Genomic DNA, 24,146 nt, shown 5'->3' with positions numbered 1-24,146 from the left:
GCTTGATATGATTACTAAAAGGAAAAGTTTATTACAAATGAAGTATATGTGAAAAATTGTGAGAAAATGATGAAAATTGGGGTTAATTTTCAGATTTTTCTGGTTATAAGTAATAAAAAAATGTTCTTTAAATGCATATTTGAACTTGATGATGTCAGTACATGTATTGTGTGTGCCTGGGGTGCATTTTTTGGTAGCCTACCCAACCCACTAAGGAGTTTAAGAGAAAATACCATTTTTCACTATTTTTGGTGAAGCGACCAAAGGTGCATATACAAAAATGGCCACAGTTTCAGTTCGCAATATTTCCAGCAAAGCAGATCACTTATTCAGGTGTCCTTAGGGGTCATACTAAAAGAAAAAAACAAGAAAAAAGTGTAGCAAGTCGAGACCGGTCCTCTGAAATTTTCAGTGCCTGGGGCCCAGACTACTTCTATTCTACTCTTCCTTTTTTAGATATACCTTAGTGTACACTAGTAACATTCTCCTTAGAATTGGAATATATTATAGAAGACTTACCTTACTGAATTTTCATAATCATCATCATCATCATCATCATCATCATCGAAAGTGTGATTTTTTTGGTATACAAGTCACACAGGAGTATAATTTGTAGGATTTCCCAAACTCATTAAAAAAACCTTATGACTAATGCTCAGGAAAATACAGTACATTACTTATTATTAACAACTCATTTACACACACACACACAGAGAGAGAGAGAGAGAGAGAGAGAGAGAGAGAGAGAGAGAGAGAGAGAGAGAGAGAGAGAGAGAGAGAGAGAGAGAGAGAGAGAGAAGCGAAAATAAATAAAATCGAAATGTGGCTATTTTTCAAGGTAGTGGTCATTTTGATTTAGTAGTTCAATTCTGATGATATCAGAGTCATTGGCAATGTTTCCTAAGTTTTCCCACATATTCAATTTGCAATACTAGTATTTATTTCTAAGTTGGTTAAATCATTAGTGTACCTACAATAAAAATTACAGACCTCTGCATTCTTTGTAGGGGGGAAAACTTGCAAAATCGACAGTGGACCAAATATTGATGTGATTATAACCAACACAAAGTAGAGGTCATTCTGGCCTGTGATGTTTGAAACTGAAGCAGCTACACCATTTTTATGTTGCCAAACATATAGTTGGTCAACTGAAAATATGGCAATAGCTTAAACAAGGCCGTGCAGTGTTCTAGAGGAGTCTGGGAGCCAGCATGGAATAGAACGCTCTTTGTTCACTCTGAGCCACACAGTGGACTATCACTGCTCTTTGTCTGCCTCGTTCCCTGACAGACACAAATCAATAAGAGAATTAGGCCAGAGAGTTCTGGCTGTGATGCATGTGTGAATGTGCTAGTAACAAACAGAAAAGAGAGAAAAAAAGAAAATGAGTAGTGTATTTTTACTGTGTGGCAAAGTGGATATATGTGTTCTCTTTAATGGGATATGGATCATATCACATTTAGCAGCTCTATAACAACAATAGCAGGCAGGAAACAGGAACAATTGTTACTGTATTCATATGGTGTGCACGGGTGTCAGTGGGCCAAAGACAGCGTGATTGTATCAGCTCTGACAGAGCAGGAGATGATGTCAGCACTGTGGAAAACAGTGTGATAAGAGATGCATTTCAGATCCAATAGAGGAGCGAATCAGTGAGAAAAGAGTTAGAAGGCATCGCAAACAGTGCACTGGATCAAAGGCATCCGACAGGACACACTGAGTTCAGCCTGGTCATGTTACATTCCACCCGGGTGTGTGTCTGAATGAGGAGGTGAAAGTGCAAGTAGTTTTGCAACAGAAGCTGGCACAGCTCTTTAGTGTGCTGCATGAAACCGAGGTCAAGTCACATTTGATGTTGGGAAAGTGTAGGAACACAGACCCACAACAGGGGGCGCAAATGAACGGACAATGGAGTAAGTCAAAATAACAAGCTTTACTGTTGTGAATGTGCACAACGAATACAACCAATCACAGCAATGGACAACAGTCAATTCACAAAAGTGTCGTGTGGGCAGGCTCGAAGATAGGAGACGCCTCTCCAAGGTAAGACCGGAACCACACGGCTTCCTCCGCCACAGGACCCCGGGAATACTGGAGCCGCCAAGTCCCGAACTCCCAGGTGGCCACTGCCTCCGCGTGTCGGACCTGGTACTGCTGGCGAGGAACAAAGGACAGTTAGATGGGGGCGCGTTTGCACCCAGGACTCCGAACAGCAGGGAAGTTACCTCCACCTCTCGTTGGAACAGTAATCCACAAACTAAGCACAAATCCAAAAAGATACACTCCGTAGCTTCGATACGTTACCTCTCTGGTAGAAACGATATCTCGGCAATGAGGTGGAGGTGCCGTCCTGCTGATATACCCCACAGATGATTGCCGTCAGCTGTCTCAGGTGATGGGTGACAGCTGTCACCGTAGCTGCTCACGTGAGGCGGCGGCGCCCTCTGGTGCCTGGAGCCCGCACTCCAGGCAGGGCGCCCTCTGGTGGTGGTGGGCCAGCAGTACCTCCTCTTCAGCGGCCCACACAACATTTGAGCTCAGTTTTCCAGGAACAGGACAAACTGGAAGATGCACAATCATTCACAGTACATAAATGCATTTTTTTTTTAAATGAAACCACACACTTGCCTAACAAAATAAAAGACAACACACATATATATACAACCCCAATTCCAATGAAGTTGGGACATTGTGTAAAATGTAAATAAAAACAGAATACAATGATTTGCAAATCCTCTTCAACCTATATTCAATTGAATACACCACAAACACAATAAATTTAATGTTCAACCTGATTAACTTTAGTGTTTTGTGAAAATATTTGCTCATTTTGAAATGGATGCCTGCAACACATTTCAAAAAAGCTGGGACAGCGGTATGTTTACCACTGTGTTACATCACCTTTCCTTCTAACAACACTCAATAAGCGTTTGGGAACTGAGGACACTAATTGTTGAAGCTTTGTAGGTGGAATTCTTTACCATTATTGCTTGATGTACGACTTCAGTTGTTCAACAGTCCGGGGTCTCCGTTGTCTATTTTGCGCTTCATAATGCGTCACATTTTCAATGGGCGACAGGTCTGGACTGCAGGCAGCCCAGTCTAGTACCTGCACTCTTTTACGACAAAGCCATGCTGTTGTAACACGTGCAGAATGTGGCTTGGCATTGTCTTGCTGAAATAATCAGGGACGTCCCTGAAAAAGACGTTGCTTGGATGGCAGCATGTGTTGCTCCAAAACCTGGATGTACCTTTCAGCACCGATGGTGACATCACAGATGTGTAAGTTGCCCATGCCATGGGCACTAACACACCCCCATACCATCACAGATACTGCCTTTTGAACTTTGCACTGGTAACAATCTGGATGGTCTTTTTCCTCTTTTGTCTGGAGGCCACGACATCCATGATTTCCAAAAACAATTTGAAATGTGGACTCATCAGACTCCAGCACACTTTTCAACTTTGCATCTGTCCATTTCAAATGAGCTTAGGCCCAGAGAAGGCGGTGGCGTTTCTGGATGTTGCTGATGTATGGCTTTTGCTTTGCATGGTAGAGTTTTAACTTGCACTTGTAGATGTAGTGAATGTGTTAAATGACAATGGTTTTCTGATGTGTTCCTGAGCTCACGCGGTAAGATCTTTTACACAATGATGTCGGTTTTTAATGTAGTGCCGCCTGAAGGATCGAAGGTCACGGGCATTCAATGTTGGTTTTCGGCCTTGCCGCTTATGTAGAAAGTTCTGTTGTGTGGGCCGCTGAAGAGGAGGTACTGCTGGCCCACCACCACTAGAGGGCGCCCTGCCTGGAGTGCGGGCTCCAGGCACCGGAGGGCGCTGCCGCCTTACGGGAGCAGCCAGGATGACAGCTGTCACCCATCACCGGAGACAGCTGATCCCAATCAATAAGGAGGTATATCAGCAGGACGGCATCTCCACCTCATTTGCCGAGATATCACCTTACCAAAGAGGTAACAAACTCAGCCTACACATACGTGTGACTTTAATTGTGTTCTTGTGATTATCTGTAGGACAGCTGACTACCAGACAGCGTTCGGATAAGTACTCACCTTCCTACATTTCTTGATTGTTGTTGACGAGAGGTGGAGGTGGACTCTCCACCCTCCGTGTTGCTGGGTGCAGCCGCATCCACACCTGACTGTTTCTGTTTCCTGCCAGCAGTACCGGATCCGACGAGCGGAGGCAGTGGCCACCTGGGAATTCGGGACTTGGCGGCTCCAGTATTCCCGGGGTTCGGTGGCAGAGGAAATCGGGTTGGTTCCGGTTCGACTTGGACAGACGTCTCCTATCGTCGAGCCTGCCCACACGACACCGTTGTAATTAGACTCTATCTCCATATTGTAATCGATTGTATTCGTTGTGCCTTTTTCACAACAGTAAAACAGTGTTATTTGATTCCTCCATTGTCCGTTCATTTGCGCCCCCTGTTGTGGGTCCGTGTTCCTACACTTTCACAACAAAGTTCTCCAGATTCTCTCAATTTTCTAATTATATTATGGACTGTAGATGATGGAATCACTAAATTCCTTGCAACTGAACATTGAGAAACATTGTTCTTAAAATGTTGGACTATTGTTCCATGCAATTGTTCACAAAGTGGTGATCCTCGCCCCATCTTTGCTTGTGAACAGCTGAGACTTTTTGGGATGCTCCTTTAATACCCAATCATGAGTGTCCTCAGTTCCAAAACACTTATTGAGTGTTGTTAGAAAGAAAGGTGATGTAACACAGTGGTAAACATACCACTGTCCCAGCTTTTTGGAAATATGTTACAGGCATCCATTTCAAAATGAGCAAATATTTGCACAAAAACAATAAAGTTTACCAGTTTGAACATTAAATATCTTGTCTTTGGGGTGTATTCATTTGAATATAAGTGTTGTGAAAGTGTAGGAACACGGACCCACAACAGGGGGCGCAAATGAACGGACAATGGAGAAGATAAATAACAAGTTTTACTATTGTGAAACGAGCACAACCAATACAACAATCAATAATTTGGGGTTAAGCTGAATTCTGCTGGTGTCGTGTGGGCAGGCTCGAAGGTAGGGGACGTCCGTCCAGGTCGAACCGGAACCATCCAGATCTCCTCTGCCACCGAACCCTGGAAGTACTGGAACCGCCAAGTCCCGAATTCCCAGGTGGCCACTGCCTCCGCTCGTCGGATCCGGTACTGCTGGCAAGAGAGAGCAACAACACATAGGTGTGGATGCGGCTGCACCCAGTAACACGGAGAGGGGAGAAGCTGCCTCCACCTCTCGTCCCAAAAAAGCAGGAAGGTGAGTACTTATCTAATCACTCGGCCAGCGGTAGTCAGCTGTCCTGAAAGGTTTAACAAGTTTATCAATTTAACACAGAATATGCTGCAGAGAATGTTACCTCTATCTCAAGGCGATATCTCGGCACTGAGGTGGAGACGCCGTCCTGATGATATACCTCCGTGCTGAGTGGAGTCAGCTGTGTCCAGTAATGGGTGACAGCTGTCACCCTAGCTGCTCTCATCAGGCGGCAGCGCCCTCTGGTGCCTGGAGCCCGCACTCCAGGCAGGGCGCCCTCTGGTGGTGGTGGGCCAGCAGTACCTCCTCTTCAGCGGCCCACACAACAATAAGTTGAAGACAATTTGCAAACCATTGTATTCTGTTTTTATTTACATTTTACACAATGTCCCAACTTCATTGGAATTGGGGTTGTATAAAATCTCCCTCTAAGGTTTTGTGGAATAAGAGTGATGAAGGAAGTCACAAGAGAAGCCTGACAAAGAACAAACAGTGAGTCCTCAATCTGCCTGTTAAAACATCATGCTGAATGAGGTCGGACATATCCTGGGGATGCCTTGTCAAATGGAGAGCCTGCAAATGAGCTCACCACCAGAGTGTTTCCTGAATGACTCCAATACTACTCCTCAGTTGTTGATTACAACAGCATCCCAGTATTTACCTACTGGAGACTGCCAGTATTTCAGCTGCCTAGCAGTAAAAATATTTCTCAAATCTGCAAGTGGACAAGAGGAAAAGATATTAGTGTATGAAATACATGCTGAGCCCTTACTCACTAACCTGACAAGTGTTTAATTTCGGGAAGGTCTCCAACTCGGTCAACCTGGCTCATATTCCACCAGCTTTGGCAAGGCATCATCAACTGTCGACAGACTGGAAAGCACCTACGCACCAGCTGACACCTCATACCAGAGAGAGCGTTACAGCCACACAGCAATAGGGAACGATAAAGGGTAAGATTGAAGTTAACAAAATGCCAGGTTATTTGCACAAATAGAACCAGATTTACATTTTTTTTCTGCCAGTGCAAAATCTCATTTGCTGTTAAAAGTCTGTGGTCAGGATTTAGTCAAGAGGCACAGAGACAAGTTAGAATTGGAATGATGTGGATAGATATTATTATTAGATATATACTGTATATGATAATAATGTTTATTTTATATATTATAATTTATATTATATACTATAATTACATATTTTCATAATTCAAGTCAAGTTATCACTTTATATGATTATGCAATAAACAGGATACTAGAGGGCACTACGGTTTATCGTGACACTTTATTCTGAGAGCTCAACTCTACACTTTTGTTACATCTCTTTAGCTGCTTTCATAACTGGGCTGAAAACTGTGAATCATCTGTTCATATACTTTTCTATGTTATGTATGAATAAATATGAAGTAGCAATATATCAGCTTTCTATTGGTCACATGATTTTTGATCTTGGGTGACCATGACAGGCCAAACTCAAGGTCATAACTATTTCACTCAAATAGTTTAGAGCCAAAATGGATTAAAAATGGTGGAAGGATTGGGTGTAAATCAAGGATTAAGTGGTTCAACTCTGAACAGAATTGGTCGACTGTCAAATCAATCAATCAATCAATCAATCAATTTTTTTTATATAGCGCCAAATCACAACAAACAGTTGCCCCAAGGTGCTTTATATTGTAAGACAAGGCCATACAATAATTATGTAAAACCCCAACGGTCAAAACGACCCCCTGTGAGCAAGCACTTGGCTACAGTGGGAAGGAAAAACTCCCTTTTAACAGGAAGAAACCTCCAGCAGAACCAAGCTCAGGGAGGGGCAGTCTTCTGCTGGGACTGGTTGGGGCTGAGGGAGAGAACCGGGAAAAAGACATGCTGTGGAGGGGAGCAGAGATCGATCACTAATGATTAAATGCAGAGTGGTGCATACAGAGCAAAAAGAGAAAGAAACAGTGCATCATGGGAACCCCCCAGCAGTCTACGTCTATAGCAGCATAACTAAGGGATGGTTCAGGGTCACCTGATCCAGCCCTAACTATAAGCTTTAGCAAAAAGGAAAGTTTTAAGCCTAATCTTAAAAGGAGAGAGGGTGTCTGTCTCCCTGATCTGAATTGGGAGCTGGTTCCACAGGAGAGGAGCCTGAAAGCTGAAGGCTCTGCCTCCCATTCTACTCTTACAAACCCTAGGAACTACAAGTAAGCCTGCAGTCTGAGAGCGAAGCGCTCTATTGGGGTGATATGGTACTACAAGGTCCCTAACATAAGATGGGACCTGATTATTCAAAACCTTATAAGTAAGAAGAAGAATTTTAAATTCTATTCTAGATTTAACAGGAAGCCAATGAAGAGAGGCCAATATGGGTGAGATATGCTCTCTCCTTCTAGTCCCCGTCAGTACTCTAGCTGCAGCATTTTGAATTAACTGAAGGCTTTTTAGGGAACTTTTAGGACAACCTGATAATAATGAATTACAATAGTCCAGCCTAGAGGAAATAAATGCATGAATTAGTTTTTCAGCATCACTCTGAGACAAGACCTTTCTGATTTTAGAGATATTGCGTAAATGCAAAAAAGCAGTCCTACATATTTGTTTAATATGCGCTTTGAATGACATATCCTGATCAAAAATGACTCCAAGATTTCTCACAGTATTACTAGAGGTCAGGGTAATGCCATCCAGAGTAAGGATCTGTTTAGACACCATGTTTCTAAGATTTGTGGGGCCAAGTACAATAACTTCAGTTTTATCTGAGTTTAAAAGCAGGAAATTAGAGGTCATCCATGTCTTTATGTCTGTAAGACAATCCTGCAGTTTAGCTAATTGGTGTGTGTCCTCTGGCTTCATGGATAGATAAAGCTGGGTATCATCTGCGTAACAATGAAAATTTAAGCAATACCGTCTAATAATACTGCCTAAGGGAAGCATGTATAAAGTGAATAAAATTGGTCCTAGCACAGAACCTTGTGGAACTCCATAATTAACTTTAGTCTGTGAAGAAGATTCCCCATTTACATGAACAAATTGTAATCTATTAGACAAATATGATTCAAACCACCGCAGCGCAGTGCCTTTAATACCTATGGCATGCTCTAATCTCTGTAATAAAATTTTATGGTCAACAGTATCAAAAGCAGCACTGAGGTCTAACAGAACAAGCACAGAGATGAGTCCACTGTCCGAGGCCATAAGAAGATCATTTGTAACCTTCACTAATGCTGTTTCTGTACTATGATGAATTCTAAAACCTGACTGAAACTCTTCAAATAGACCATTCCTCTGCAGATGATCAGTTAGCTGTTTTACAACTACCCTTTCAAGAATTTTTGAGAGAAAAGGAAGGTTGGAGATTGGCCTATAATTAGCTAAGATAGCTGGGTCAAGTGATGGCTTTTTAAGTAATGGTTTAATTACTGCCACCTTAAAAGCCTGTGGTACATAGCCAACTAACAAAGATAGATTGATCATATTTAAGATCGAAGCATTAAATAATGGTAGGGCTTCCTTGAGCAGCCTGGTAGGAATGGGGTCTAATAAACATGTTGATGGTTTGGATGAAGTAACTAATGAAAATAACTCAGACAGAACAATCGGAGAGAAAGAGTCTAACCAAATACCGGCATCACTGAAAGCAGCCAAAGATAACGATACGTCTTTGGGATGGTTATGAGTAATTTTTTCTCTAATAGTTAAAATTTTGTTAGCAAAGAAAGTCATGAAGTCATTACTAGTTAAAGTTAATGGAATACTCAGCTCAATAGAGCTCTGACTCTTTGTCAGCCTGGCTACAGTGCTGAAAAGAAACCTGGGGTTGTTCTTATTTTCTTCAATTAGTGATGAGTAGAAAGATGTCCTAGCTTTACGGAGGGCTTTTTTATAGAGCAACAGACTCTTTTTCCAGGCTAAGTGAAGATCTTCTAAATTAGTGAGACACCATTTCCTCTCCAACTTACGGGTTATCTGCTTTAAGCTACGAGTTTGTGAGTTATACCACGGAGTCAGACACTTCTGATTTAAAGCTCTCTTTTTCAGAGGAGCTACAGCATCCAAAGTTGTCTTCAATGAGGATGTAAAACTATTGACGAGATACTCTATCTCCCTTACAGAGTTTAGGTAGCTACTCTGCACTGTGTTGGTATATGGCATTAGAGAACATAAAGAAGGAATCATATCCTTAAACCTAGTTACAGCGCTTTCTGAAAGACTTCTAGTGTAATGAAACTTATTCCCCACTGCTGGGTAGTCCATCAGAGTAAATGTTATTAAGAAATGATCAGACAGAAGGGAGTTTTCAGGGAATACTGTTAAGTCTTCTATTTCCATACCATAAGTCAGAACAAGATCTAAGATGTGATTAAAGTGGTGGGTGGACTCATTTACTTTCTGAGCAAAGCCAATAGAGTCTAATAATAGATTAAATGCAGTGTTGAGGCTGTCATTCTCAGCATCTGTGTGGATGTTAAAATCGTCCACTATAATTATCTTATCTGAGCTAAGCACTAAGTCAGACAAAAGGTCTGAAAATTCACAGAGAAACTCACAGTAACGACCAGGTGGACGATAGATAATAACAAATAAAACTGGTTTTTGGGACTTCCAATTTGGATGGACAAGACTAAGAGACAAGCTTTCAAATGAATTAAAGCTCTGTCTGGGTTTTTGATTAATTAATAAGCTGGAATGGAAGATTGCTGCTAATCCTCCGCCCCGGCCCGTGCTACGAGCATTCTGACAGTTAGTGTGACTCGGGGGTGTTGACTCATTTAAACTAACATATTCATCCTGCTGTAACCAGGTTTCTGTAAGGCAGAATAAATCAATATGTTGATCAATTATTATATCATTTACCAACAGGGACTTAGAAGAGAGAGACCTAATGTTTAATAGACCACATTTAACTGTTTTAGTCTGTGGTGCAGTTGAAGGTGCTATATTATTTTTTCTTTTTGAATTTTTATGCTTAAATAGATTTTTGCTGGTTATTGGTAGTCTGGGAGCAGGCACCATCTCTACGGGGATGGGGTAATGAGGGGATGGCAGGGGGAGAGAAGCTGCAGAGAGGTGTGTAAGACTACAACTCTGCTTCCTGGTCCCAACCCTGGATAGTCACGGTTTGGAGGATTTAAGAAAATTGGCCAGATTTCTAGAAATGAGAGCTGCTCCATCCAAAGAGGGATGGATGCCGTCTCTCCTAACAAGACCAGGTTTTCCCCAGAAGCTTTGCCAATTATCTATGAAGGCCACCTCATTTTTTGGACACCACTCAGACAGCCAGCAATTCAAGGAGAACATGCGGCTAAACATGTCACTCCCGGTCTGATTGGGGAGGGGCCCAGAGAAAACTACAGAGTCCGACATTGTTTTTGCAAAGTTACACACCGATTTAATGTTAATTTTACTGACCTCCGATTGGCGTAACCGGGTGTCATTACTGCCGACGTGAATTACAATCTTACCAAATTTACGCTTAGCCTTAGCCAGCAGTTTCAAATTTCCTTCAATGTCGCCTGCTCTGGCCCCCGGAAGACAATTGACTATGGTTGCTGGTGTCGCTAACTTCACATTTCTCAAAACAGAGTTGCCAATAACCAGAGTTTGATCCTCGGTGGGTGTGTCGTCGAGTGGGGAAAAACGGTTAGAGATGTGAACGGGTTGGCGGTGTACACGGGGCTTCTGTTTAGGGCTACGCTTCCTCCTCACAGTCACCCAGTCGGCCTGCTTTCCCGGCTGCTCGGGATCTGCCAGGGGGGAACTAACGGCGGCTAAGCTACCTTGGTCCGCACCGACTACAGGGGCCTGGCTAGCTGTAGAATTTTCCACGGTGCGGAGCCGAGTCTCCAATTCGCCCAGCCTGGCCTCCAAAGCTACGAATAAGCTACACTTATTACAAGTACCGTTACTGCTAAAGGAGGCCGAGGAATAACTAAACATTTCACACCCAGAGCAGAAAAGTGCGGGAGAGACAGGAGAAGCCGCCATGCTAAATCGGCTAAGAGCTAGTAGCTACGCTAACCTAGCGGATTCCTAAAAACACGCAAAGTGAATAATGTGTAAAAAATTTAGAGGTGATTCAGCAGAAGGAGTGCTTTAGTTAAGGCACGTAAAGATTACACTGGGAAACAAATCGTAATCTAGATAACTAGATCAATCTAACTGCGCAGATTAAACAGCTAACAGATACAGAAAAACACCGCTGTGCTCCGGAACAGGAAGTGATACAATACCGCAGTGAGAGCCAACCACCAGTTGCCAAAGCCATGCACAGCCAGATATTATGGTATCAATAAATCACAGAAAAATAAATTGCATTAATCAGTGGCAAACATGTAAGGTGCAGATATTACCCTACAGTCACATTAGCTACAATGAGGCCAATAAGCAGTTGGCCTTTGTTGTTTGATGGGTGTTCCCAAAGTATGGCCAGTTTGTGGTTACTTGGCACAAATGTGCACAATGTTTAACGATAAATTATAAAAAGGATAGAGCAAATAGCACTGGCAAAAGGTTTAAGAAGGGAGCTCGAAGACATGAAGAAAGTTGGATGACAAGGACAATTGTCTTCAAGAGAAAGAGCGCCAGTACCACAACAACTTAAAGGCCAAAGACGATCATTTTAAGACATAGCTGGAAGCACAGGAAGAACATTCAAAATTAATAAATACATTTAAAAAAAAAACAAGTAGCTCTGAGAGACCATCACAAGAAGAAAATGGCAGATGCAGAGAAGCATTTACCAGCAGCATCTTACAGAATATGAGGGTGAATTTCAATAAGAGCTGGAGGCCAGGGAAGACTGGAACTAGGAAGAACTGGAAGCCATGGAGAACAACATCCAAGGAGAATCAGATCAAATGGACAATCGCAAACATTGTGCTTTCATTTGTATTTTTGTTTTTGTTAGACTGTTCACAGCAAACAACTTAAAGTGATTAAGGATGGACAAGAAAGAGGGCTTGGTTACATTTAGTGTGGAATTCAATCTGATTAAGGTTTACTGAGGTACTTGTTTTGGTTCAAATGTTTATATTTATAATTTGTTCCTAGTTCTCAAACTTTTAACTTTTATCAATAAATAATACAACATCAATAATAATAAAACACATCAACGCAGACAATTAAAATCCAAAATAATTAATGAAAGTTCAGCATTAGGTTTTTTCTTCAACAATAATTTCTTATTTAGCCATAACCAAAAACTATTTTTGTTTAAATTTCTCCTGAATGTTTCGTCAGTGTTTCTGCATTTAATGCAGAAGACTGAAAAACAGCCTGCATTTTTACTTCACTTTTCCCCATTTAGTTTGAAAACGGTTTTCATTTTAAATGTTTTTAATGTAAGAACAACTGTTTAACAAGTAGACTTTATAAGTTTACCTAAAGCTAGCTTTTTCCAAACTCCACCTTTCAGCCAGTAAGAAATTCTTATTTCTGTATTAAGTTACCTTAAAATAATAATGAACCAATTTATTTCAGTTTTTGTTGAGGATATCAGATTTTCAGTGGGTCAAATGTTAACATACACCAAGTTGCCTCCATCTGCAAACATGTAAGAATCCAGAAAAATTCCAGATCTTGGTATAATTGCTTGGTAAATGCTCTGGATGATGTTAATATTTAATTAATGCCTTCGTCTTTGGCCAACAGCTTTTTAGGTTGTTGCAATTAGTTAATGTCATATTTCTATCTGATGCCACCAACTCCATCATTTCTTTAGTTGTGATTCTGAGGCTCCATTGGACCTTTTGGACCAAACCTCATTCATTCCCAGGTTTTAATTTGGGCCTTTTCCAGAAATCTGTTCCTGGAGAGCACCTGCCCTGCAGGTTTTCAAACTCTCCCAGCTCCAGCCATATATGTTTAACTCAGGAAAGTTGGAAACAGTTAAGAGATAAATAATCAGGTATTAATAAGAGCAGGTAGATATGTATAAAAACATGAAAAACAGGGTAACTTTCTCGCTTTAGACTTCTCTGCAGTTTTCTCTCATTTACACTCAGTCTGTGATGAAGCAAATAATTACTGTGTGATCGCAAAGTGTTTGTGGATAGTTTAAAAGGACAAAGAAATGTGAACATGCTTGTAACCTGATCTGACACAAAGTGCACCATCAAGTAATCAATGCTTCCTTCCTTGCTTGCTTTCAGATTAAAGTTACATGCAGAGTGCTGCCTAAACCAAATATACTCAATGTGCGATTTACGGCCCATCACCGGTCAAACATAGCACAAATATATCTGTACAAAATATCAGTTCTCCACCAAAACATGGAAATCTGGCATTTTCCAGAAATGTTTCATTGCTGCTCATTAGATCTCTATGAGTTTGACCAAGATGCTGTACCTCAAACTGCTTCATCCTGGCTATGAAGTAAAATCATGCTTTTTTCTCCCCCAGTTTAGTAAATGTGGCTGATGGGTCTTTGTGGTGTCATCAGGTGAGAACATCTTTATGCACACAGGTATAAAATAATCAGCCATATTGTCATCTGTTTAAAAAAAAACTACTGAGCTCAAGTAACCAGACACCTCTCCAGCATACTACAAGTGGTAATAATACAATAACATGCTTTTAGAGGGCAGTATGCATTTTCAGAGGCCCGACGTCCATGCCCAATCGCCCAAAATGACAGATATTCGCCCGAGTTAGACGAGAGCGAATAGCTGTCATTGCGGGCGATGGCATGGATGGAGAGACTCTGAAAATGCATACCGCACGACAACAGCATGTTATTTGCATTATTATCACTTACTGAGATACACAACACGTGGAATCACATTAACAATATTTAATGTAATTTCAAAACGCACGACACCCAGCAAACGCGTACATAAAAAGTTGGCTCACTTTAATTTTTGTCGTGTCGGCTGGCACGCGCTGCTCTCCAAATTCTCCAGTGCGTCCTCATCAAGCTGGCTGCTTTGGCTGCTGTTCACTGTCGTACTATCCATGAGAAAATCATCCGGAATATCCATATTGGGACCAACACACACTTCTCGCCTTTTCATCTTTTCCTCTGCGGACAGTTCTTGGGCTGTGCACGGGCTATGACGTCATTTGTTTACGCACAGCGGGCGGGTATACCGATACTCGTTCGCTATTGCGGGTGGGTACAGCCAGGTAGCGTCGACGTAAATCTACGCTACCGGCCTAGCAACACTTCGGTAAAGTGATAATAATGGGGATTATAACATCCAGACTTAAGTGCTGAGGTTGTTATTGTGAGAGGTTATTGGATGTTCATTGGTTAGAACCAAAGACAACTTACTGGTTGACTGTTTTTAAAATATTAAAATTTTTCACCCTACAATCAATAATTTTGCAATAGTTAGTTTCACATTTAAAACAGACTGAAAGTGATTTAAGTATAGTCACATTTTACAGTGGGAACTGTAAAGATGCTGTGTGACCCTTATTGCTTTTGTGCTTCTGCCTTCAAACAGGAAGCGGATCAGAGGGAGGCTCGCTGCCATGAGAAACCACAGCCTTTAAAAAGGAATTTCACCTTTATTGTGGAAGTGAAGGAGTCTATCTTGCTGGACAGAATAATCTCAGTGAATTCACAGGCCTGTGAGTGGGTAGTCTGTATAGATATATTTGATTGATCTTTAAAGGTATTGACTAAACCTCTGATAGCACAAGAACACAGATGAAGCATACTTTTTTGTTTGTGGCATTTAAAATATGTGCATTATGACACCACAGGTAACAGAAGGATTTAAGAGAATAAAATACACAGAGGAAAGCAAATTTCCTCTATAAGACAGTGTTTCCTCTTTGCTAGAGTTTTATGATTTAATTAAGGGAACAGAGCACTGTTGACATAAAGAGGCATTTGCTTAACTCAAACTACAAATTGTAATACTTTATTTTAAACACACTGGACTTCACTTACTAAAGGCCTATGTTTATAAAAATACACGTAAACTCCATATCACCCATAAACAAATGGACAACTTGATCTATTAATGGTGCGCACTGAGGACTGCATATTCCAAATGAACAAAACAGCACTTATTGTCCATTTAATATGGACAATAAGCTGTATGCCATTTTGCTTTCTGTCATGATGGTTCCTCATTGTTTGCATAGTTCCCGTACCATCAGCATTCCCTTTGATTGTTGTCCAACTTCGTCCAACCTCCCAAGTCCGACGTCTTGCACGAACATTGGTGACATCAATCAATCAATCAACTTTTTTCTTGTATAGCGCCAAATCACAACAAACAGTTGCCCCAAGGCGCTCCACATTGCAAGGCAAGGCCATACAATAATTATGAAACACAGTCTACGTCTAAAGCAACATAACCAAGGGATGGTCCAGGGTCACCCGATCCAGCCCTAACTATAAGCCTTAGCGAAAAGGAAAGTTTTAAGCCTAATCTTAAAAGTAGAGAGGGTATCTGTCTCCCTGATCTGAATTGGGAGCTGGTTCCACAGGAGAGGAGCCTGAAAGCTGAAGGCTCTGCCTCCCATTCTACTCTTACAAACCCTAGGAACTACAAATAAGCCCGCAGTCTGAGAGCGAAGCGCTCTAATGGGGTAATATGGTACTATGAGGTCCCTAAGATAAGATGGGACCTGACATCTGAATGGAACAATAACTAAAGCTCAGATGAGCTGAACGTGACTCGTCCATGTGTGGAATGAAAAGCAACATTGTCATACAGACACAATAGCGGCAAGAATGTTTTATCAACTACTTTAAATATTTACGCACACGTTGTTGTGAAGACAAACCTGTTGTCAAGACAACCAGATCCCACAGCTGCAGGTGTTGTGGAGAGTGCAGGCTAGCTGCAGAAATGACCACAGGCTGGCGCTCGGTCTGATACCCATTGTCAAGTCACGCCATCATGAATGTTTCATTTTGATTTTGTTTAAAGCGTCAAGGTCGCCGTTCACTTCATTTTTCTTTTGTTAGTTTCGGTTTTGTTTCATTCTTTGCGTCTCTGGACTCACAGGCTTTTCGGTGATGGGAGAAGTGCAGGCTCATTCGTCCACTTTTTCTTGATGATTTGTGATTTTTTTTTCCTTCATTCAGCGATCGTCATGTGCTGTGTGACCAGGCCATTAAGCGACAGGGTGATTCTACAGAGATGGCATGATGGTGGTTTGTCTCTCTTTAATAAAACAAAAACCATGGACAATTCCATGAAAAATGGGACATGACCAAGAGTGCAACATGAAAAAGAGTGCAACTTATTTATGAAACCCCCAACTTTACAATACAAGTTGAATTCATTTTTGAAATATACCTTTCCCACGTGAATTTTGACTGTCAAATGATTAGTTAAAGTGGTTGGTTATCAGTTTTTGCCAGATTTTTACATTTGATGTTTTGGTTTGACTTATGTTCTTTTTACATGTATCTCTAGAAAGGTCCGGCATGTGGGGGGTGGGGTTCTCAGATTTCCTAAAGCCTTTTAAAATGCATGAAAGGGTGTGTTTTATTGTAAAGTTGTCTATAATTGGATAATTTCCTCTTTTCCTAAGCAAATCAGTAAAATATTTCATAAAACATGTATCACTGTCCTGTAAAAGGTGCTGAACACTGCCTTATATCAGGAAGCACATGGACGCATTAAAAAAAAAAAAATTAAAATGACATACCATATAAAAACCTTGCATTGTATTAAATCCTTCTTATCAAGCGAGCAATACAAATATGATCCGTCTGTTCCTCTGCAGATGACCCATGGTCACTGACATACAGTCATGAAATGACATGAATGAGAAGCAGTTCGCTTGTCTCATTCATGTCCACATCTGCTGGCGCATGTCCTGCTGGCCCGTGTGCACGTCTTGCCGACACGCGTGTCTTGTGGATGGCGCACCGCAGGACACTGCGTCATGTGGAACAGAGCTCATGTGGGTGACATGACAGACAGATTGCCTGCTGCATGTTATGATCTGATGGTCCATTTCAACCTGGAGGCAGCCTGTCCATGTGCACGCGCAGCTTGCTGCAGCCCGTCGCCACAGTGATATATGTTTTTATTTATGTCAACTTGATCATAGCAAACAGACACACGTGCGCCACAGTGGTCAGTTGTTAGTCCATGTCCATGTCTGTCCAAACACAGTACTGACCAGCTGGGATGTCCAGAATGACTGATCTCCACGGCCGCTTCTGTCATAGCCACACCTCCTGTCAGTTCAGCGCACACACCAAAGCCACACTCGTGGGGCACTTAGACAAAGCAGTTTGTTGTTGTGCCAAGAGTGCAAATGGCCACACATTTTCTAAGAGCCATGCGAGCGGTGCTAGATGTTCGTGTGTGTCCCCTGGAATTTGGCCGACACCTGCTGTGAGAAGGTTCGATGGGCTCTCACAGCGCACACTCTGTCTTTCAGCCACTGGTGTGCGCAAACAGTTGTAGCAACAGGTGTACAAGGCATTAGAGGCAGCTACAAAATTACACGGTTTGCATACGATTCCTGTTTCATGTGCACTTAATGCACAATTCGACCAAATTTGCACTATGTGTGAAGGGGCCCTTACAGATCGTCACTGTTGTGTGAAAATGTTGTTGTGTGAAAATCTATTTAAGCATAAAAATTCAAAAAGAAAAAATAATATGGCACCTTCAACTGCACCACAGACTAAAACAGTTAAATGTGGTCTATTAAACATTAGGTCTCTCTCTTCTAAGTCCCTGTTGGTAAATGATATAATAATTGATCAACATATTGATTTATTCTGCCTTACAGAAACCTGGTTACAGCAGGATGAATATGTTAGTTTAAATGAGTCAACACCCCCGAGTCACACTAACTGTCAGAATGCTCGTAGCACGGGCCGAGGCGGAGGATTAGCAGCAATCTTCCATTCCAGCTTATTAATTAATCAAAAACCCAGACAGAGCTTTAATTCATTTGAAAGCTTGACTCTTAGTCTTGTCCATCCAAATTGGAAGTCCCAAAAACCAGTTTTATTTGTTATTATCTATCGTCCACCTGGTCGTTACTGTGAGTTTCTCTGTGAATTTTCAGACCTTTTGTCTGACTTAGTGCTTAGCTCAGATAAGATAATTATAGTGGGCGATTTTAACATCCACACAGATGCTGAGAATGACAGCCTCAACACTGCATTTAATCTATTATTAGACTCTATTGGCTTTGCTCAAAATGTAAATGAGTCCACCCACCACTTTAATCATATCTTAGATCTTGTTCTGACTTATGGTATGGAAATAGAAGACTTAACAGTATTCCCTGAAAACTCCCTTCTGTCTGATCATTTCTTAATAACATTTACATTTACTCTGATGGACTACCCAGCAGTGGGGAATAAGTTTCATACCCAGCTTTATCTATCCATGAAGCCAGAGGACACACACCAATTAGCTAAACTGCAGGATTGTCTTACAGACATAAAGACATGGATGACCTCTAATTTCCTGCTTTTAAACTCAGATAAAACTGAAGTTATTGTACTTGGCCCCACAAATCTTAGAAACATGGTGTCTAACCAGATCCTTACTCTGGATGGCATTACCCTGACCTCTAGTAATACTGTGAGAAATCTTGGAGTCATTTTTGATCAGGATATGTCATTCAAAGCGCATATTAAACAAATATGTAGGACTGCTTTTTTGCATTTACGCAATATCTCTAAAATCAGAAAGGTCTTGTCTCAGAGTGATGCTGAAAAACTAATTCATGCATTTATTTCCTCTAGGCTGGACTATTGTAATTCATTATTATCAGGTTGTCCTAAAAGTTCCCTAAAAAGCCTTCAGTTAATTCAAAATGCTGCAGCTAGAGTACTAACGGGGACTAGAAGGAGAGAGCATATCTCACCCATATTGGCCTCTCTTCATTGGCTTCCTGTTAATTCTAGAATAGAATTTAAAATTCTCCTTCTTACTTATAAGGTTTTGAATAATCAGGTCCCATCTTATCTTAGGGACCTCGTAGTACCATATCACCCCAATAGAGCGCTTCGCTCTCAGACTGCAGGCTTACTTGTAGTTCCTAGGGTTTGTAAGAGTAGAATGGGAGGCAGAGCCTTCAGCTTTCAGGCTCCTCTCCTGTGGAACCAGCTCCCAATTCAGATCAGGGAGACAGACACCCTCTCTACTTTTAAGATTAGGCTTAAAACTTTCCTTTTTGCTAAAGCTTATAGTTAGGGCTGGATCAGGTGACCCTGAACCATCCCTTAGTTATGCTGCTATAGATGTAGACTGCTGGGGGGTTCCCATGATGCACTGTTTCTTTCTCTTTTTGCTCTGTATGCACCACTCTGCATTTAATCATTAGTGATTGATCTCTGCTCCCCTCCACAGCATGTCTTTTTCCTGGTTCTCTCCCTCAGCCCCAACCAGTCCCAGCAGAAGACTGCCCCTCCCTGAGCCTGGTTCTGCTGGAGGTTTCTTCCTGTTAAAAGGGAGTTTTTCCTTCCCACTGTAGCCAAGTGCTTGCTCACAGGGGGTCGTTTTGACCGTTGGGGTTTTACATAATTATTGTATGGCCTTGCCTTACAATATAAAGCGCCTTGGGGCAACTGTTTGTTGTGATTTGGCGCTATATAAAAAAATTGATTGATTGATTGATTGATTGAAAAGCAGGCGATCCCTTAGTCATGAGTCATGACGGGCACAGAGCAAGCTGTCAATGTCATCACCTGATCTAAAATAAAAGATCATCACAACCGACGCTAAAGTGCTGTACCATACAGCTCACAGGGGAGAGGAGGCAACTACATCTTTAGACACTACAGTGATCTGTTTTATAGGCATGATAGACACAAGCTCAGCTCATAACGTTAGGAAGGACAACAAGAGTACAGAAGCAAGAGAAGGATGGTGACGTGATGATGCATCGTGGTGGCCTGACCATCAGCATGAGACATGAATGGCTGTGTTTACACAGCCCTGAAGGGGCAGCAGAGCCACTCACCAGACAGCGGGAAACAACTCTCTACACGTTTATCTTCATACAGCCCAGTCAATAAGCTGTAACACTTTATGAAAATGCACAGAGGATAAAACGGGCATCAGCAGGCAAGAGCAGAGTAAGTGGATGAAAACCAACCTTCAGTCCATCATGCTCATGCTAGAGGGTCTGTCTTTGATTGCAGAGAACACCACTACATCATCCTTGTAGGTCTTCAACAACGAAGAGGAGAAAGTGAGGTGGAAAGTGTAATCCTCCAAATGCTTCTTTGGCACATCATACTGTGGTGCCTGCCGGTCTGCCTGTTACCAAGCCTGTGAGTGTGTCTGTCTCCCAGACTGATAATAACAGGTTGCAGCAAATATGGGTCTCTGCAGTGAAAACACTCCACGTCACAACGTAATGAGGCTGCAGACGACCAATCTGTAAAATGCCTTCAGCCCATCATATTGCAATAGTCAGTTCAGAGACCAAAATAAACCTCGCTAAAAGGTTATTAAATCCTGTGTTAGCTGCCAACCATTAACAAGGTCCTGGCAGCTGTAAAAACAAGGAAGATAAGCAATAAGACAACACAGCAATTAAAAGGAATACGATACAAAATCACTGTTAGTAACCACTTACACACGACTTTTATCCTGCTGCAGAGTGCATTTAGGATAACGGCGCAGAAACATAAGCCTAAAGAATTTGACATTAGAATGTGCAGACACTATTTTTACACAATGCAAATCTTATATGTAATTTTTTCCATTAGATTTGCCAGCTGAGCTGAAATGAATAGTTAAGGAAAAAGGATTTCTTGGTCATTGGCAAATAACTGTCAAATATTTTGATTATCCGAGATTCATAGTTCAAAGATTTACTGCATGGTCAATTATAGTGAAATATGTGATGGTGGCGCAACATCATAAGCCACCATGGACACCTTTAAAAGCAACACTTGTTGGAGACTGGCCCCTCAAGACCCTTGACCTTGTCCACCAGTCTCGTATGAGGTCAAGGGTGTCCAATACACATTAAATGGTAAATGGACTGCATTTATATAGCCCTTTTCCATCTGCATCAGATGCTCAAAGCGCTTTACAAATAATGCCTCACATTCACCCTGATGTGAGGGTTCTGCCATACAAGGTGCTCACTACACACCAGGAGCAACTAGGGGATTAAGGATATTGCCCAAGAGGCAATGCTTAACCTATGCATGCATACAATACTGTGTTTGTTGTGTAATGTTTTGGACCGTAGCACCAGCATTGAGCTTTGAAGGATCACTGTTGTCTATGAAAGTGTTGTGTGGGCCGCTGAAGAGGGGGTACTGCTGGCCCACCACCACCAGAGGGCACCCTGCCTGGAGTGTGGGCTCCAGGCACCAGAGGGCGCTGCCGCCTCACAGGAGCAGCCGGGGTGACAGCTGACACTCATCACCTGTGACAGCTGTCACCACTCATCTGATCTGCATCAGTATATCAGCAAGACGTCATCTCCACCTCTTTGCCGAGATATCGTTCTACCTGAAAGGTAATATCCTCAGCCTGACTGCTTGATAGAAAGCCCTTTTTGTGATTTTTGTGAGTAATAACAGACTTTTTCTCCAACGAGAGGTGGAGGTAGCTTCCCTGCCGTGCAGATTGCTGGGTGCAGACACACCCACGTTTAATTGTGTTTTTGTTCCTCGCCAGCAGTACCAGGTCCAACACGCGGAGGCAGTGGCCACCTGGGAGTTCGGGACTTGGCGGCTCCAGTATTCCCGGGGTCTGGTGGCGGAGGAAATCGTGTGGTTCCGGTTCTGCTTTGGACAGGCGTCTCCTATCTTCGAGCCTGCCCACACGACACCTTGTAATTTGACCTCTGATCTATTGTGTAATCTGTTGTGTTTGTTGTGCACGTTCGCAACAGTAAAGTGTTGTTATTTGACCTATTCCATTGTCCGTTCATTTGCGCCCCCTGTTGTGGGTCCGTGTACTTACACTTTCCCAACAGAAAGTTTTTTGTTTTTGACAAATATGACAGGGATGGTGGCCAAGCAGTTAAGTGTGTGTGTTTCCAGTGCGGATGTCTCCCGGTTCAAGGCCACCGCTGCCCATTCTCCATGTAATCTGGAGTTGTGTCAGGAAGGGCAGCCAGTGTAAAACTTGTAGATCCACCGCAGATCTGCTGTGGCGACGCCGACTGAAACAAGGGAGGAGCCTGAAGAGACTTACTTACTATGGCATAATTTCATGAGATCTTTGTGATGTTATCATCATAACTCTAGTCATGCCATTTGATTAGAAATGAATGTGTTGATACGAGGGATACTTGAGTTTTGATCCTGACCCAGACAAAGTAGGGTGTGGTGGTTCTCCATCTTTTGCATTCTGAGAAACCGACATTTCTCGACAGTATGTGAAATTTGGGCTCACTGGGTGCAATGTTGAGAAATATTGGTTTCTCAGAATGCAAAAGACGGAGAACCACACCCTACGTTTTCTGGGTCAGGATCAAAACTTCTCAATCGCCCCTTGTATAAACTTTACATCATCTTTTGTGCTACAGTTCATAACAATAATTCTGACAATCTTGATCTTTGACTGATCTACTCCAAACATTAATCATCTGAAGACCCCAAAAGAATATTCCTGCCAAAAACGGTCAGCCAAACAATTTTTGATTTATTTTCTCTACATACAGACATACACAAGACCAATTACAACAAGATAAGGAAGGGTAAAAGTCCCTTTTGAAGATACCAGTTTTTTATTTTATCAGGACTTTTCCCCAAGCATGAGGATTTGCTGCTTTTATATGTTTAAATCTGTGTAAAGTAAATAACATGACACTTTGGCCAGCTGGTCTTCACTATGTTGCAAAGAGAACATACTCATTTTATTTTATTTATATGTAGAGTGTAGTGTAAATAATTAAATGTTTTTTGCTCCACTGTCTGTGACCAACAAAGACTAATAATATCTCCAGTAAGACAAGGCATAGATGACTGTTCTGTCTTGTGCCTCCAGCTTTCAACTTCACTTAGCATCATTGATCTCATAAGTTTGCTAGCCCCAGCAGTGCATGAAAACCATGTGTCATTACCATGTCTAGTTCCTGAGACATGGTCATTTGTATTTAAAATTACTTTATTTACACATCTGCAACCTGACAGGGTCAAACACTGTGTGATCAGATGTTCTGTTGTTCTGTCTGTGTGCACAGTAACTCAAAAAGCAGAGGAAGCAAATAACATTTTGTGGACAAATAGTCCATGGGTGAGGAGAAGAGCCAATTACTTTTTGAGGCATATTCCGTCCTGATTACAAATCTTTTATCTCCATGCTGTCTTTTCAAAAACCTCCCCTGTCAGCTGGCAGAGATAACAATGGCTGGGCATTATCATCTCACTATGTGTGTTTTTTGGTCTGACCACAAGTCCAACATCCAAAGAGTTCTATATACAGGGACACAAATCAGAAAACTGACAAATCCTGCAGAATCTACAGAGAGTAAATGTTCAGAATGTTTTGGCTGATAAATGATGGAAACAACTGATCAACTCTCAAAACTGTTGTTTGGTAATAAGTGGTTTTAAGATCAATCAATAGTTGAACATGTTACCTAATACCTATATCAACCAATAATTAATCACATCATCTATTACATACCAACAAGTGACATGGTAAATAACAAGATACTGGCATTCATAGTTTTGGAGTTACCATGTCTGAAAGAATGTGGATACACTCACTCATGCAGATTACTGGCATACAAGCATGATAAATGTATGGAAGAAACAAAATAGCCTCTACAAATTTAACACCGGCATACAAGCATGATAAATGTATGGAAAAAACAAAATAGCCTCTACAAATTTAACACCTTTAAAGTTTAAGTGACACTATATGTAACAGTTTTTTTGAGTATTTAAGACTAAAACTGACTGAAGAGATAGATATTCAGATTTTGAACTGCGCGTCACTTAAAA

At 41.7% G+C, this 24,146-nt stretch overlaps 1 protein-coding gene across 1 annotated transcript in view; it reads right to left on the bottom strand.

The window, feature by feature from the left end:
- Positions 1–20,602, bottom strand: part of tmcc1a (transmembrane and coiled-coil domain family 1a) — a 117,726-nt gene extending 97,124 nt beyond the window's left edge. Inside the window, 1 exon segment of the mRNA XM_034172729.1 lies at positions 20,324–20,602. The gene's annotated coding sequence lies outside the window, so the exon portion shown is untranslated.
- Positions 20,603–24,146: the final 3,544 nt, after the last annotated feature.

This window comes from Thalassophryne amazonica, chromosome 6 (genome assembly GCF_902500255.1).
Source record: "Thalassophryne amazonica chromosome 6, fThaAma1.1, whole genome shotgun sequence".
Taxonomy (NCBI): Eukaryota; Metazoa; Chordata; class Actinopteri; order Batrachoidiformes; family Batrachoididae; genus Thalassophryne; species Thalassophryne amazonica.
This window is presented reverse-complemented; position numbering and strand designations above follow the sequence as displayed.